At 46.6% G+C, this 18,461-nt stretch overlaps 1 long non-coding RNA gene across 2 annotated transcripts; it reads left to right on the top strand.

Moving 5' to 3' along the window:
• Nucleotides 1-4,451: 4,451 nt before the first annotated feature.
• Nucleotides 4,452-18,187, top strand: LOC122464223. Of its 2 annotated transcripts, none has more exons than XR_006288164.1 (4): nt 4,452-4,582; nt 15,869-16,177; nt 17,031-17,322; nt 17,564-18,187. It is a non-coding gene; the product is annotated as an uncharacterized LOC122464223 (long non-coding RNA). The 2 variants fall into 2 exon arrangements; XR_006288165.1 differs by lacking the exon at nt 4,452-4,582 and adding an exon at nt 12,698-12,859.
• The last annotated feature ends 274 nt before the right edge of the window (nt 18,188-18,461 follow it).

Consider the following 18,461-nt stretch of genomic DNA (forward strand, 5'->3'; position numbering starts at 1 on the left):
GATAGCCCTATACAATGGGAACTGTTTGACCCAGGTCAGATAGCTCTATACAATGGGATCTATTTGATGCAGGTCACAGCAAAAGAGCTTTCCAGCAAATGGGGGGAAAGATATAAAAGAGGGACAATGACAACAGGAAGGGGCCTCACTCTCCCCACCACAACACACCTGAGGAACAAAGACAGCTCTCAGCAGACAGTAGGAGGTTCATACATTCAGTCTCCAGCTGCAACTTGACTTCATCCTTGGAGTTCTCTGCCACTCCTGACATTTTCAATTTTCTTTACATTAACTTGGAGGACTCAAGACTGATCCAAAACTGCTTTTACTCTTCTAGATCTTCCTAATCAATTTGCCCATGTTGACACTAATCTATTGGCTTGTATCACCACTTGATTCACCTTACTAACCAACTGCCAAATCTCAATCACTAGGTCACCAGCGTTCATCCTCTTATTCATGTCTCCTTCACTGACCCCCTTGCCTCCACAGTCTACTCCCCCTTCACCATCTTCTTGTCTCTCTTTACCCTTCTGACTTCTTGACTCTTATCCTCCAAGTTCTGCTCAAACAAAAAGGAATGGAGAAATAAAATAAAATGTAGTAATTTTGTTTTTATGTCACAATTACAGGCTTGATGCTCTGTGTATGTATTATCTGTCTGTATAAAGAAAGTATTAATTGGATTTAGTGAAAGCAAATGTTCTGGATTTAAATATTAGAAACTGTTGGACCTTTTAAAATATTTTGAACAACTGCTATTGACTTGATCCACCTTCTTCTACACTTACGACATATGTAAAATATGATGAAAGGACTTGTATATTAATGTCTCAATACAAATATATGTAAAAGAATGCTAATATTAGCAGACTATCAAAAGCATGCATTACAACCCAAAGCAACACATGGTCATGTCTGTGTAGTCCTTAGTCATTCTCTTTCATATTATTTCTAAATTTAGGCCCTGAACCTGCAAACACACATGCGAGTAACTTTACACAGGGGAATAGTTCCATTGAATGTTGTGATTGTAACCGCAATAAGACTGCTCTCTGTGTAAGTGGCTGCAGGACTGGGGACTGAGGTGTCAGTGGGACTACTCACAATGTATAAAGTTAAACACATGTATAAGTCTGCAGGATCAGGGCCTTAAACTGTAAGCTCTTCAGGGCAAGGCATATGTATTCTAATAAAAATATAATCTGTGACACTGGTCATGGAGCTGCTATCAAGGTTATGTTTTCCTTGTAAAAATACATTTCTCTCTGATATTTTCCATTAAGTCATGCCATAACCCCTGGATATGCTTTCAAAAATCAGCCAACCTTCAGAGGCCACCCTACCTATTGGCAGACTAGACAGCTGCCAAAGGTGGCAGATTTTTGGCTGACTGCCTAGGATGGCAGATTTGACCCAGCAACCCCTCCATCATGACAGAGGGGCAGCCGGGCCAAATTTGAGTGGCATTCTGAGCTTGCATATCTCAATGGCATTCACTAAATTTGGCCTGGCTTGTCCTTCTGTCATGGCCAGGCCACATCTGCCATCCCTAGACCCATGAAGAAGGTGGAAGCACACTGAAGTTTTGCCTACAACAGCAAAACATCTTGAGTGGCCTCTGCCCACACTGAAGTCCATTGCCAATTCTTTACAGAATGGCAGCTGGCATGGAGGGGTTTGTGCTAAAGGGAGAAGACAAGAATTTGAGTTTTTAAGAAATATGTGGGAGGACCTAATGCTACCTCCATATACTTACTGTAAGGACTGGTTTCTCTTTGTTCCAGGAGCTATGAGCTCATGTCTCAACACGGGAAAACAGATGTTTAGATGAAAAGAGGAAAAAAAAACAGAAGCAGGAATACATCCAAGTTCCTTTGGCTAGTATTCAGGTGTTCCATCAGCTGAGCTGATGGATCACATGGACAGACAGATTCTTTTTGCAGCTAGATGCTACTCCTAAATCTGTAAACAACAACAACACAAAATTAGTTCCCTACCATATTCTTTGATTGTTTTGGACTATGCTTAGTTATATCAGACTTCAGTTGGATTATTATGAGAAGGGTAGGTTTCAGAGTGGTAGCCGTGTCAGTCTGTATCAGCAGAAAGAATGAGGAGTACTTATGGCACCTTAGAGACTAACAAATTTATTTGAGCATAAGCTTTTGTGGGCTAAAACCCACTTCATCAGATGCATGCAGTGGAAAATACAGTAGGCAGATATATATTGTGGCAAAATACTTTGTTCGCCTCAGTAGGCTCAGTCCTTTTTAGCCTTGGAGACTCAGGTTTGGGGCAAGGCGAATCCTTATAGGTGGCACAGGATCCTGCTACTCCTCTCCTCAGTCACTCCCTTGTGCTTGTTTTCCTTCCCTTCTGGGGAGCGAGGGCAGCCTCCCTACTGGGAAGGGCTGGTGTCTTGCTGCAAACAGCCTACTAGCAATTCCCCTACTCCTCTCACTCTCCCCCTCCTACCCCCCCCCCGGTTTAAAAAGGTCCCAAGTAGTTGGAGTCAGCTGAACCTAATTGGTTCCCTAGCAACCCCTTTTCCAGCTGAACCTTATTGCCCAGTGGTTCTCTCTCCTCAGTGGATAGGGAGGGGCCTTTTAATCCACTGGGACTAATTACTACCCCCCTTTTGTAGCTGTTTGTCCTGGGTTTACCACAATATATACACAGAGAACATGAAAAAAATGGGTGTTGCCATACACACTATAATGAGAGTGATCAATTAAGGTGGGCTATTATCAGCAGGAGAAAAAACCTTTTGTAGTGATAATCAGGATGGCCCATTTCCAACAGTTACACAAAGTAAAACTATTTCCCCATGCTTATTCCCTCCCCCACACATGCCCTGTTACTCTCACCTTCTTGTCAACTCATTATAGTGTGTATGGCAACATGCATTGTTTCATGTTCTCTGTGTATATATATATCTTCCTACTGTATTTTCCACTGCATGCGTCTAAGGAAGTGGGTTTTAGCCCACAAAAACTTATACTCAAATAAATTTGTTAGTCTCTAAGGTGCCACAAGTACTCCTTGTTCTTTTTATGAGAAAGGTAGAAGTTGATGACAATTAAAGAGGACTGTATCCTTTTACTATAGAGTAGGAGGTTGTGAATACTGTCAAATGACTATGGTAAAGAACTGAAGACTTTCTTGTAAGAGAACAAGGAACTTTATTAGAATAAGGAAGACAATATTATCACTGAAACTACACTGTTTCTCTTTTGCTTCTGAATCAATTTTAAATTTATCAACACTATTGCAAATCTTGACACTAAGGGCCTGATTCTTCATTGTCCTGTACCTTGGGTAGTAATTTCTGTCTGTGCAAAGAGGTAGCATTTTGCACTCACTTTGCACAAGTGTCAATGACTACTCAAGGCAGTGGTGATTCAGGTCTCTTCATGAATGCTGTGTCTGTACACAGATGCCAGGAAATTGATCTGGACACAGCTGTGAATGAGGACGGACAGCAATGGATTTTAAGAGACAGGCCCTAATTTTATTGTACTTAACACAGGGGAGGGGGGCTACACCCAGACTCTCATGTACCAGGCATTTTAAGTGGTACCAGTGCAGAGGTTATAGGAATCCTACGATATAACCCATAATTTGCAGTAGACTCTCCTCAGCCTCAGCCCTTAGGACTCAGCTCACTCTTCTGAATGGTTTTGCTCCCCCCCCCCAAGGGGGACTGAGGGTGCAGAAAGGGGGACCTCAGCCTCTGAAGGCCACAAGGTTTCCCCCATCGCATGGGCAAAAGGCCTATCAGCAAAATCCTAAGTGTTTTTACCTCTGGGAACTGTCACTTTTAGCCTTTTAACTGCACTGGAAACTGGCCTCAAGTTGCAACAGCTAACATCCCTACCAAGTACTAACACTAATTACTAAATCCTCTTCCTATTTAACCTACCTGTGCCTTCAGGATGCTGAATGGAAGGCAAAAACCCACTGTCAATTTGGTCTCAATGGGAAGAAAACATTCCTTCCTGACCCCGTTAGAGGGCTTATTCCTTTACCCGCTCACTTCCCTGGTCCTTCTCGCATGAACAGAGAGCAACAATACCCAAAGTCCAAAGGTGCAAACAATTAGATGTTTATTGGAGTGGACTTCCAGCAAGCAATGATTCCAATTTCCTTCCTTAGTGTCCCCCTTCCCAGCTCTGACACCATAGAGCCTTGCTGTGTCCTTGTTCCCATTTCCTGTTCCCATTCCCCCGCTTAGTGAAACATGATTCCAATTCCCCCACCCCAATTCCCTGTTCCCAGTCACCCCCTTACTTCCTGATTGACTGCAGACTATATAGTGAAACTTAAGTTCCGCTTAGCTATACCTTAACCAATCATTTTACTGAAATTTAACTAACCAATCCTAACATATTGTAACATGATTATCTAACCAATTATATCCCACCACCTTAATTGGTTTACACCCAACAAAATTAATTATACAGCAGACAGAAACAATCACAGAACCAGACAGAGATTTTTTGGACGAACAATAGGGAAGTGGAGACTACAGTGATAGAACAACACAGAAATGAGGATTTTACACCCCAGCTATTGATAAGTGAGTTCTTGCCAGACAGGATGCTATCAAACTAAGTTTTCTTTAAATCTTTTAGGCTCTTCTCTTTCTCCGGAGGTGATAGATCGGATAAGCTTTCTAACAGCCCCAAATTGCCTTATTTCAATGTGGCTAGTTTAGAATGTCAGGATGTGACCATTTGCTTCCCAGCTTATGGCTGCCTCTGCTGCTTAGCCAAAGGCCTTAGCCTAAGAACAAGGCTTGAGACCAGGGGTCGGCAACCTATGGCATGCGTGCCAAAGATGGCACGTGTGCCAATTTTTAATGGCACGCTGCTGCCTGCCAGGTCCCAGCCACCAGCCCTGCTCAGCCTGCTGCCGAACCCAGCCTGGGACCCCGGCAGGCAGCAGCGAGCCATTCAAAATCCTGCCTGCCCCGGCCTCCTCTTCTCCGCGCGCCCCGGCTGCTGCTGCAGGGCAGGCAAGCTCCCCCCCACCCCGCCTCTTCCCCCAGCGTGCTGGGTTCCTGCCCCTCCCCCCCCCCCGCCACCGATCAGCTGATGGCCCTTGTGAGGGAGGGGGAGAAGGGGAGCCGCAGCGCGCTCGCTGCTCCGGCGAGGAGGCGGAGAAGAGGTGGGGATGGGGCCTTGGGGAAGGGGTGTGGAATCAGGGCATATCCCCTCCAGCCCCCTGCTGTGAGCCACTCTGGGCAGGGGGCTGGGAGCACCCCCACACCCCCGACCCCTACACCCCACACACACACACACCCCAGCCCCCTGCCTTGACCCCTGCACCCACTTCACACACACCCCAGCCTCCTGCCCTGACCCCTGCACCCCCCCACAACCCCAGCCCTGACTCCAGTACCCCCCCCACATATCCAGCCCCCCCATACCCCATGCCCTGACTCTGGCACCCCCCTTACATGCCCCCAGCCCCCTGCTGTGACTCCTGCACCCCCCACACATACCCAGCCCCCTCACACCCCATGTCCTGACTCTTGTACCCCCCACATTTTCACCCCCACTCTGAGCACCAAACTGGAGCTCCTGAAACCCCCCCCCCCACATTCCCACCTGCACCCCTCGCACCAAATGGGAGCTGCCCAGGTAAGCACTCCACACCCAAACCCCAACCCTGATCCCCCTCCCTCATTCTAGCTCCTGCCTAGATCCTACACCCCAACCCCCAGCCTGCTCCTTCACCCCCAGCCCTGTGCTCTGTGCACTCCCACCCTCAGCTCAGTGCAGAGAGAGAGGAAGAGAATGGGCTAGAACCAGGGAGAAGGTAGGTACCCACTCTATGTGGGCAGGGCCTGGATCCCAGACTGGCAGCGGGTTGAGCGGGGCCGGCAGCCGGGACCCTGGCAGGCAGGAGTTGGTGGACTGAACTGAGCCGCTCAGCCCACTGCCAGTCTGGGGTCCTGGCAGCCAGCCCCACTCAGCCAGCTGCCGGTCTCGGGTTCTGGCTGCCAGCCCCTTGCCAGCCAGGGTCCTGGCCGCAGGCCCCGCTCACCCTGCTGCCGGCTTAGGTGAATGGAACCCCAGGCTGGCAGTGGGCTGAGCAGGCCGGTGGCATAAGATCCGCATTTTAATTTAATTTTAAATGAAGCTTCTTAAACATTTTGAAACCCTTGTTTACTTTACATACGACAATGGTTTAGTTATATAATATATAGACTTAGAGAGAGAGAGACCTTCTAAAAGACATTACTATGTATTACTGGCACGCAAAACCTTAAATTAAAGTGAATAAATGAAGACTCAGCACACCACTTCTGAAAGGTTGCTGACCCCGCCTTAGACTATCATAGTGAGAGAAGGCCCTTACACAGGCAGACAATGAATTTGATTCTTTCTTTTTTACCTCTATAACTAGCTAAGTGATAAGAATACACCTACGTTCTTAATGTATAGGCCTTGCAGACAGGCCTGAATATCTATATCCTGACAACCCCCTAAATAGGTGATTGGTTAGATCCACAGCATCTGCAAAACATAACTCTGGACATATAGTTTCAGAGACAGGGGCAAATAGCTGAAATGGAGCAAGAAGAGGCTCCTCAGGATCAAGACTGGGGTTTAAATTAATGAAATGGGAGAGCGAGGGACCAATCAGCTAACCACCTTCTCTGGCTGGTCAACGGATGGGTAGAGCTTCCAGAGGAAAAGAGCAACCCCTGCATGCCCCTGTGAGTGCTCTCCTCCTCTCTCCTTTCTACTGGAGGTGCCCCAGTCACTGCAGGTCCCATCAAGTTTCCCAGCTGTGGAGGCGGGTGGGTTGCATAGGCATTACTACTCACGAATGGGATCTCTCCCTAGTTCTTTTGCTTCAAAAGACATGCTTTTTGTTTACATTTGCTGCATGTGTTTCTGCCAGGTGGCCAGACCTCATCTGGTCTGAGATCTCCTGTGCTGCATCTACCACATTTCTACCCAGAGAACTCCATGCTCTTAAGGAGGCCTTTTCATGGCCCTTTTCTCTTTCCCATGGATAGTTTTTCTTTTCTACTTCTTGCATCATGCCTCCCGCACTTTCTTGCAGGGTGACCTGCGTGTTTACTTTCTCCAGCCGTTGTGACAGTTGCACTACCTGTTCCAGAGTTACCTGAGATATTAACAGTAATTTTTCTCAAAATTCCTTGTTTTAAATCTCAACTTCTAGATGAGCCCTTAAGCTTTCATCCTTATTGACACCAACAGCACAATGGGTTGCTTGTTCATAAAGGGCCCTTTGAAAGACTTCCATGCTTTCTCTGGCCCTCACTCTGCATCCTTCGTCCATTTGTGGGAATGATATACACCACATTTCGCAGAATGATGTATTCGTTATTCTTCTCTCCTTCCTCAGCGAAGGCAAATGGTTTATAAATATTTTCATCTTCACTCTCCATTGAATAAATGAGTCGGCTGGCCTGTGCTTTACCACTCTGTGTGTCATGCTTCATGGCAGTTTAGAATCCAGTGCCACAGGCCTTCCTCTCAGGCCATCCTATGAACCTATCAAACTGAAAGTCCCCTCAAGGACTGCAAGTTGGTGTTTTCTGTTCTCCTTATACATGCTCGCTCAAAATGAGTCAGTGTCTGACACAACATCATGTGGTAGTGGTAAAAAAAAATCACAGAAAGTCACTTCCTTGTGGCTTTATTTGAATATAAAAGACAGTATTATCCCTATAGTTGCTCTGTCTTGTCTTTACTGTAGAGCTCCTGACCTGACCCTTACCTAAACCACTCCTGCCCAGCTTCTTGCTGCAGTTTTAAAGAAACAGTCTGGATAGCCACATCATAGAAGTAAGGACTGGAAGGGACCTTGAGAGGTCATCTAGTTCAGTTCCCTGCACTCAAGACAGAAATATGTAATAACTAGATGATTCCTGACAGGTTTTTGTCTAATCTGTTCTTAAAAACCTCCACAACCCTCGAAGGCAATTTGTTCCAGTGCTTAACTACCCTGACAGTTAGGAAATTTTTCCTAATGTCCAACCTAAACCTCCCTTGCTGCAATTTAAGCCCATTGCTTCTTGTCCTATCCTCAGAGGTTAAAGAGAACATTTTTTCACCCTCCTTCTTGTAACAAGCTTTTATGTTCTGGAAAACTATTATCATGTTCCCCCTCAGTCTTCTCTTCTCCAGACTAAACAAGCCCAGTTTTTTTAATCTTTCCTCATAGGTCATGTTTTCTAGACCTTTAATCATTTTGGTTGCTCTCCTCTGGACTTTCTCCAACTTGTCCACATCTTTCCTGAAATGTTGCACCCAGAACTGGACGCAATACACCAGTTGAGGCCTAATCAGTGAAGAGTAGAGCGGAAGAATTACTTCTTGTGTCTTGCTTACAACACTCCTGCTAGTGCATCCCAGAATGATATTTGCTTTTTCTGCCATAGTGTTACACTGTTGACTCATATTTAGCTTGTGACGTACTCCTTCCTAGGCAGTCATTTCCCATTTTGTATGTGTGCAATTGATTGTCCCTTCCTAAGTGGACACTTTGCATTTGTCCTTATAGAATTTATTCCTGTTTACTTCACACCATTTCTCCGGTTTGTCCAGATCATTTTGAATTTTAATCCTATCCTCCAAATCACTTGCAACCCCTCCCAGCTTGGTATTGCCTGCAAACTTTACAAGTGTACTCTCTATGCCATTATCTATCTAAATCATTGATGAAGTTATTGAACAAAACCGGACCCAGGACCAATCCCTGCGGGATCCCACTGGATATACCCTTCCAGCTTGACTGTGAACCACTGATAACTTCTCTCTGGGTATACACCCACCTTATAATAGCTCCATCTAGGTTCTATTTCCCTAGTTTGTTTATGAGAAGGTCATGCGAGACAGTATCAAAAGCCTTACTAAGGTCAAGATATGTGACATCTACTGCTTCTCCCCATCCACAAGGCGTTTTACCCTGTCAAAGAAAGGTATTAGGTTAGTTCGACATGATTTGTTCTTGACAAATCCATGTTGACTATTACCTATCACCGTATTATCTTCTAGGTGTTTACAAATTGATTACTTGATTATTTGCTCCATTATCTTTCCGGGTTACTGAAGTTAAGCTGACCGGTCTGTAAGTCCCCAGCTTGTTCTTATTCCCCTTTTCATAGATTGGCACTATATTTGCTTTCTTCCAGTCCTCTGGAATCTCTCCCAACGTCCATGAGTTTTCAAAGAGAATCACTAATGGCTCAGATATCTTCTTAGTCAGCTCTTTGAGTATTCTAGGATATATTTCATCAGGTCCTGCCGACGCACAGACATCTAACTTGTCAAAGTAATTGTTACATAAGAACAAAAGAATGTCCATACTGGGTCAGACCAAAGGTCCATCTAGCGCAGTATCCTGTCTTCTGACAGTGGCCAATGCCAGGTGCCCCAAAAGGAATGAACAGAACAGGTAATCATCAAGTGATCCATCACCTGTGGCCCATTCCCAGCTTCTGGCAAACAGAACTTAACTTTAACTTGTTCTTTCTCTATTTTAGCCTCAGATCCTACATCACTTTCACTGGTGTTCACTGTGTTAGATGTCCAATCGCAACTAACCTTTTTGGTGAAAACTGAAACAAAAACGTCATTTAGCACTTCTGTCATTTACACATTTTCTGTTATTGTCTTTTCCCCCTCACTGAGTGACACGCTTACCCCATCTTTGGTCTTCCTCTTGCTTCTAATGTATTTGTAAAATGTTTTCTTGCTAGCCTTTATGTCTCTAGCTAGTTTAATCTCATTTTGTGGATTGGCATTTCTAATTTTGTCCCTGCATGCTTGTGTTGTTTGTTTATATTCATCTTTTGTAATTTGACTTAATTTCCACTTTTTGTAGGACTCTTTTCTGAGTTTCATATAACTGAAGATCTCCTGGTTAAGCCATACTTCCTATCTTTCCTACACAGTGGGATAATTTGCTTGTGCCCTTAATAATGCCTCTTTGAAAAACTGCCAACTCTCTCAAACTGTTTTTCCCCTTTGACTTGCTTCCCATGGACTCTTACCTACCAGCTCCCTGAGTTTGCTAAAATCTGCCTTCTTGAAATCCATTATCTTTATTCTCCTGTTTTTCCTCCTTCCATTCCTTAGAATCATGAATTCATCACTTCATGATCACTTTCACCTAAACTGCCTTCCACTGTCAGCCATTTCCTCCCTATTTGTCAAAATTAAATCTAGAACAGCCTCTCCCCTAGATGCTTTCTCTACCTTCTGAAATAAACAATGTCTCCAATGAATTCCAAGAACTTGATGGATAATCTGTGCCCCGCTGTGTTATTTTCCCAACAGATGTCTGGGTATTTGAAGTCCCCCATCACCACCAAGTCCTGTGCTTTGGATGATTTTGTTAGTGGTTTAAAAAAAAAGTGTCATCCACCTCTTCTTCCTGGTTATCCATGTTGATAAATATCTTTTTAGTTGGATCAGAAGTATAAGTTAAAGGTGTCGTTTGAGGCTGAATGGTGATCGCATAATATTAATGGAATGTATTTCTAATGATTTTTTTAAATTATGTAGATAACAATTTATGTTGTTTGCATAATTTAAAAAAATGGAACAAAAATAATTCGTGGAAGTGGGACAGCATGAGAACTGACACAGAGGGTAAGTCTACACAGCCTGTGGCAGTCAGCCTCCCAGCCCTGCTCAACATACTTGTGGTAGCAGGGCTCATGCTAGTGCTCTAAAAATAACTGCATAGCCAGCACTTTGAAGTCATGGCTGAGGCTAGAGCTTGGGCTCGGAAGGTCATCCCCCTCCCTAGGCTTCAGAGCCTGAGCTCCAGCCGGAGCCATAACTTCAAAATGCTGTTTACACAGCTATTTTTACAGTGCTAGCGTGAGCCTCACTGACCCAAGTTTGTCAGCCTGGGCAGGGACGTTCACTTTCACTGGCTGTGTAGACTTACCCACAAAGACTTAATACCCAAGCCAATCTACTGAGCCCCATAAAAGGGGGCAGTGTGGTCTCATTGGTAAAGCAGTAGCTTGGGAGGCAGGAGACCAGCATTCTGTCCCTAGCTCAGCCACTGACCTTGGGAGAGTATATCACTTTGTGTAATTATTTCATATCACCCTTTGTCAGTCTTGTCTACTTGAAACGTAAGCTCTCTGGGGCAGGGACTACCTCCTACTATGTGTTTATAGAGTGCCTAGCACAGGGAGGCACCAATCTTGGTTATGGCCTCTAGTTACTCCTGTAATAAAAATAAATATACTCAGATTAAACATCAGAGTATATCGTCCTTTGGAATGTTTGGTTAGAGGATAGTATTAAAGGAATCAGTTATATCACAGCCTTTCCATTTTTTGGAGGATTTTGCACAACAAAATGCACTGAGTGTCTTGAAAAATATTTTTCTTCAGAATATAAGGGACTATTTAGTATGTGTGGTACCTTAACATTTACTTACAGTACGTGGCACTGAGCCACTAAGATGACGAATGCCTGAGAAATACATACAATAGCATAATAATTAGATAATAATCTGATCCACAGTCATCCCGAGCTAGCAGGTTGCCAAGACATATTTGCAGCATCACATTATCTCTTTCATTTCTTTGGAATTAAGTCATTTCTGCCCAAGACAATTCTTACTGAACTTAAATTGAAATGGAAACAAATACGGCAGGAAGAAGTAAAAGGCGACCAGGGAAAAGAATGATGTATAGCCCTCATCAATCGACTAGAGAAATAAGATTAAGGGCTAGATCCTCAGCTGTGCTGAGCTCATGTTCAACACAACTGGGGGGAGGGAGAGGAGAGGTGGCTCTAAGCCATGTTTCTGTTTCCTGAACCTGAGGCAGAAATAGCTCCCAGAATAACTTATAGTTAACAGGCCAGCCCTGGCTGCTCCCACCCTAGCATGCAGCTCCCCACCTCCCATGTCAAGAAAGGGGCAGAAAGGCATAGCTGTCTTTGTGCTATTACTATCCAAGGATTCCCGTGTTCCGGGAGACTCCTCAGCTGCCTGCTTGAGGTAGTTTGAAGAGCACTTTGCACCACTGGCTCCATGCAACAGGCACTTAGTGAGGTCCAAGGATCTGGTAATTCTTGTAATTTTAAATTATTTTGCATACATTTCTTAGACTCCATCAAATCTTTTCAACAAAAGGCAGTTGCCCAATGACAAATTTTGAAGATGTAAGGTGAAATCCTGGGTACGCTGAATTCTATGGGAGTTGTTTCCTTGATTTCTGTGGCCAGGATTTCACCAATGATCCAAAGTAGAGGGACTTAGGGCTAGATTTTTAAAGCTAGGTAGGCACCTAAAGATGCAGAGAGGCATGTAGTGGAATTTTCAAAAGCACCTAAGCTCCTATCTGAGTTAGGCGTCTAGGCACTTTTGAAAAATCTTACCAGGCACCTACTTGAATGTTTACACTCCATCACAGGACCAGATATTTAAAGGTATTTGATCTTTGTGGCTCCCTGGGGTGGGGGACATGGTCCTACTACACCCTGTCCCAGGAAGGAGCAAGTGGGCAGGAACAGATCAGTGAAGGTGAGTCCTGCAAGTTTGCTTAGGAAAAAACTCTCTGGAGCAGACATTCTGGAAACCACAGAGACCTGGTCCTCCAAGGGCTAGGCCAGTCAGGACTGTGTTGGTCCAGATAAAAGGAGGAGCCTGGACTTAGCAGGTCAGTTCCTGGCTGGGCCCAGAGAAGTGAAGGCGGGTGCTGCTTTCTGGCCACAGAAGCATTTATGACTGGTTGCACTTACACTGGGCTTGCAGAGAAAGAAGACCCTGTAGAGGGTGGCCCTGAGATGGGGCTGGAGATAAAACAGACCCAGGGAAGTAGCAGCAGTGAAGGATTGAGGTGAGCATTATGTGGCTGCTGTGTATAAGGGCCCTGGTTGGACCCTGGAGTAGTGAGTGAGCCTGGGTTCCCCCACAAGTAAAGTGTCAACCTAGGGTTGCCAGGCATCTGGTTTTCAATCAGAATGCCCGGTCAAAAAGGGACCTTTTTGATGGTCACGTCAAAGTCAGTTGGCAGTGCTTCAGGGCTAAGGCTGGCTAGTCCCTACCTGTCCTGGCACTGTGCTGCACTGTGCCCCAGAAGTGACCAGCAGGTCTGGCTCCTAGATGGGGGGGTGATGGGGCTCTGCATGCTGCCCCCGCCCTCAGCACTGGCTCCACAGCCAATGGGAGTTGTGGGGGGGCAGTGCCTGCAGGCGAGAGCATTGCACAGAGCTGCTTCCGGGGCTAGTGTGGAGTCAGGACAGGCAGGGAGCCTGCCTTAGCCCCACTGTGCTACTGACTGTGAGCCACCTGAGGTAAGCCCATGCCCCAACCCTGAGCCTCTGCCCCAGCCCTGAGCCCCTCAAACCTGGAGCCCCCTCCTGCACCCCAACCCCCTCATCCCTGGCCCCACCCCAATCCCCTGCCCCAGCCCAGTGAACGTGAGTGAGGGTGGGGGAGAGCGAGCCACTGAGGGAGGGGAAATGTAGTGGGTGGGGCCTTGGGGAAGGGGCAGGGCCTCAGGGAAGGTGTGGGGTTTTGTGTGATTAGGAATTTGGCAACCCTGTGTCAACCCTGAGAAGGGGATAGAGTTTATCTGGGAGCCCAAACAAAGGGCTGAATTTAAAGGACCTAGAGCTGGGGCTGAAGACCGTAGTGAGGGTGAATAGACTATTGAACATTGTCAAGTTTGAGCCCAAATTTAGTCCTGTTGCTTCAATCTGCATTAGACAGATGGTAGTCATTTATTAAAACAAAACAAACAAAAAAGCAATAGTCCCCAGTATTGCAGACCCTAAAGACATTGCAATGTTCATACTTCTTCAGAAGCTCTGTAGCAAAGGTTAACTAACAAACTCTATACCCATCACAGAGAATTTGAAAGAAAGCAATACCCCCTCATTTTGTGGATTTTACAAATGGCCATCTCTTCCTGGTATAATTCCTGGAGGTTATCCCAGGAATTAAGTTGGCCCAGAGTTTTATAATTCCTATGCTGACTGTGGAGCATCAGGTAGCAGCCAGTTAACTAACAAACACCCACAATCCAGATAGAATCTACTTTTTACAGCATGAGTAAGGGTTTAAATTCTGCAATCCTCCCACAGTTGCAGTTACAAGGAGGTTGGCCTGAATGAGTGCAGCACTGTGCATGTACAGAAAGGATGCTGCTCCCAACTGCATTAAATTTTACCACTAAACCACCTCCCTACAAAACCTTCCCCACCAAGAATATCTAAAACCCAACAGCAAATAGATGACAGTAAGCCAAGTTTCCTATAAGCAGGAGCACCAGAGACTCTACAAGGTTCACTGCCAATCTAATCAACCTGGGACCTGCTCGAATGCTATGGTGTTGAACACCTGGAAGATAGAAAGGTGTTCTCTGTCTCTCCAACAGGCCCCTGCATTCCCTCTCTTAGCTCAGATGTTTTCAGGAGGGTGCTTGAAATTGAAATAGGGCAGGAATGGCTGTTGGAGGAAAGGAAGAGGGGCCAGCATGGCAGAAGGGTCACCACTGGCCTCCCAGGTGGGGGGGAACAACATCAGTCTATTTGCCAGATTTTCATGACCAAGGGCTGAGGTGCCCAAAAGCAACACACAGCAAACCCAAGGCTCTGTTCAAGTGGGTTTTGAGGTTTGATGCAAATATTTTGCCTTGCTTCAATAGGCACCAGAGCCTCCGGCACAAGGCTGTATTGTGCAACTCTTGCCTCTCCATGTGGATACTTAAGACTGAGGAAGTGTATTTATGTAGGGTATTGGTTTAAAAATAACCAACTTGCAGCATCAGACATTCATTTTACTTTGTGTTTCAGATTGTATTATTTTGTTTGTCTTTATAAGGTAATTAGAGGAGTAGGATGTTCCTGCTGGAATACAACAAATGTGCTGTGTTACAGCTCTGTAAAAGCTCCATGGATGCTTGCCATGCTCACAATGTAAAATTATGGGTGTCACGGATGGATTTAGTAAGAGTGACTATTAATCAAGAGGCATGGTCCTCAGGGTACTGGAGGATTAACTAACCCCATGGCTGGGGATAGACATCTTGCTGCCCTGGGCATCACCATCACTTGCTTTCATTGGGGAGGAGGGTGTTGGCCAGGCCAAAGCCACCTTATTGCAGTGGCTCCTTGCTTTGTCCGCTGCTGGGGATGGGGAGGAAGTGCCTGTAAAGAGTCTGACCCACACATCCCCATTAAAACTGTGCTCGGATTGAGCTCCTGGCCACAGTTGATCATGGGATATGGAGACAGGAAGAGGATAGAAGTGGGAGGAAAGCCTTAAAGGGGCTGGCGCAGCTTCCTGCTGGTTGTTGGAATCCCAACAAGGGCAGTCAGGGCCCAGGGTCAGAGCAGGGGCAAACCTGAGGCTGGAAGTAGTGGAGGAGTTCATAGTTTCCAGGCCAGGGTCGACCCCAAGAGTCTGGGTCCAAGTCAGGAGGCAAAGTCCAGGCCAAGCCAAGGTCAAAGCCAGGAACTCAGGGGCAAGAACTGTCATGGCAGCTATGGGAAGATCCACACTGTTGCCTAGACGGTTCCTGGAATGCCCATTGGGTTTATATAGGGCAGGTAACCAATCAGGAACCATGAGGCTGCTATCCATCAAACCCCTGAGGCAGAACTTCCCATGGCCACGGTGGGTCATGTGAGGTGGAGCACAAGCTTATTTCAGCCGCTGCTGGGTGGCAGCCTGGAGATGCCAACTGCCTGATAGCTCTCTAGGCCTGTGTTATAGATGTGGGGGGGGGCCTTATGGTGGTCTGGGGACAGTGAACTGGACCCTTTAAAATCACTAGCACTGTAGGTGCTTATTGCTGTCATATTTATCTTACCAGATACATCTCCTCCTCACCACCGCCTAGGGTGACCAGATGTCTCGATATGATCGGGACAGTCCTGATTTTAGAAGATTTGTCCTGTGTCCTGACCTTACATCGGTCGGGACACCCTTTGTCCCAACATCGGGACAGTCTGGACCACAGCTGCAGCACCACCACTCACCGCTTCCTGGGGCAGCTCCCGGCGCCCGCTGCAGGGGTGGGGCTTGCAGGCACCGGGAACGGGCAGAGAGCCCTCCACCCCCACACCCAACCCGACCTGACCTGACCCGCGACCCTAGGAGCCAGAGGAACCTGCCTGCTGGATGCTTCCTGGGACGGGAGCCGCCCCAGGTAAGCACTGCCAGGACTCCCCACCTTGCCCCTGGCAGGTCCCTCTGGCTCTTAGGGTAGGGGGGCTCTGCATGCTGCCGGCACCTGCAAGCCCTGCTCCGCGGCTCCAGTAGCTCCCATTGGTGCTTTTCCCAGCCAATGGGAGCCACGGAGCTCGCACTTGTGGCGGGCGCAGCGCGTGGAGAGTCTTGAGTCTCCCCTCGCCGCTCTCATCCTAGGAGCCAGAGACCTCCCAGCAGGACTGGTGAGTGCGGCCAGGGAAGGGGGCAGGGTGTGATGGTGAGTGTCTGGGAGGTGAGTGGAGGGCGCTGGGTAGTGGGGGAGGTTTGTGTGTTTTGGGGTGCTAGGCAGTGGGGTTGGGGGGTGCTGGGCAGTGGGGGAGTTCTGTGTGTGTCAGGACACTGGCAGTCTGCGTGTGGCATTTCGTAGTTGTGGTGGTGGGGCTGTGGGGAAGGGCACTGGAAGGGAGGGAGAGGAAGTTCTGTGTGGGGTGCGGGGCAGCTATGGTGGGGCTGTGGGCAGGGGGGCGCTAGGCAGGGGTGTGTGTGCACAGCTCTGTGCATTTGTGGCGGAAGGGTTGTGGGGGGGCTCTGGGCATAGTGGATCCAGGGGGCGCTGGGCAGGGGAGCTGTGTGGCGCAGCATGGGCCCAGCCCCATGTTCCCCCTCACAGGGCGTCGGTCGGGGCTGTGCACCTGTGCCTGTCTCTCCCTCCCCCGCCCCGCCCCGCTCTCCCAGTGTGTCCTGATATTTCACTCTTGCGATCTGGTCACCCTACCATCATCATGCCCTTCTATCCCCCAGCAGCCCATGAGCAGTTTGAATAGCCTGCAACTTTTCATTTGATCTCACAGCCTCATGAATGGTCTAAGAGTCTGAACTTGAAAATCAGTGAGTGCACCCAACTCCCCTTGACTGCAACAGTAGTTGAGTCTTCAGCATCCGGCAGGACTGAGCCTTGGGACAATGTCTACCAATATGCAACTATAGCTCCAACAACATGATCTGCAGCAGTTAAAATAATAATGTGAAGAAAGACAGAGGTGTAGAAGAAAAGCAGCGGTCTCTGCCCAGCCTCTAACTTGCTCCCCGCAGTTCATTGCAGGCACAAAATGTGGGGCTGTTTTACAAATGTTTGCCCTTAAAGTAAGTCATTTTTTTTAAATAAATCCAATTCATAGTTCAATTACCCACTTCTAAAGTTTACTTTGTAATACTGAGCAACAAGCCTGCTTTCATCTATCAGCTATGTCTTCTCCTCAAAAAGGTGCATTTTAATTTTTCATCTTAATTTAGTTTCACCTGAGCTAACTTACCATGTGTAGGGAAGCTTCATAGTGTGGCAGCCACTGGAAACAGGACTAACCACCACATTTATTTTCTTTAGACCCAGCCTTTGCAGCCACCTTAAACAAAATAGTGTGCAGAACAGGCTCTGAAGTTGCAGAAGTGGAAGGTCAACATCTGATTTCCAGAAGCTTGTGATCTCTACAGAAACCTGCCTGTGCTTCCAGATCTTTTATATTCTGCCAAGTTGAATGTAGTTACATGGGCTTTATGGAAATAATCATGTGAGCTGTTCCTGTTGAGATACTGTATCAAGAATGCTTAATTGCAGGATGGATGTTTAACGAGTGAAAATTTCATCTAGTACAGCAAACACTTTGTGTAAGGCTGATCTGAGCTGTGTTGTACTGTTTCATGTTATGGAGTATGATTATTGTAAACTGCAGAACCACTGAGAGACAAAGCACAATAATCCTCAATAAATAGAAGCAGTCTTAGAGTTTTGATAGCAAGGGTACACTGTATCTTTAGCCTTCAAGGTTTGGGGAATAGGTTCCATCCACCACAACAAATGTTGACTGCTTAAAATAGAATGCAGCCTTCGTTCAGTCTCTCAAATCTCCCTCAAATTATCCCTTTTCTTTCAGGTTAGGATTTCCCTGCTCTGCACCAATGGGAAATGTGAGTCTTCTCACCTTAGGATTGCTATAAGTGGCTCCCCTATTTTAGCTCACATTAAAATTCATATTAACACCACCTCAGGGTAATACCCCCAGTCTTCTTTATTCTCTAGAACAGTGGTTCTCAACCAAGGGTATGTGTACCCCCGGCAGTATGCAAAGGTCTCCCAGGGGGGAGATCAACTCATCTAGATATTTGCCTAGTTTTATAACAGGCTACATAAAAAGCACTAGCAAAGTCAGTACAAACTAAAATTTCACACAATTACTTGTTTGTACTTCTCTATATACTATACACTGAAATGTAAGTGAAATATT

This window comes from Chelonia mydas, chromosome 2 (assembly GCF_015237465.2).
Source record: "Chelonia mydas isolate rCheMyd1 chromosome 2, rCheMyd1.pri.v2, whole genome shotgun sequence".
Lineage (NCBI taxonomy): Eukaryota > Metazoa > Chordata > Testudines > Cheloniidae > Chelonia > Chelonia mydas.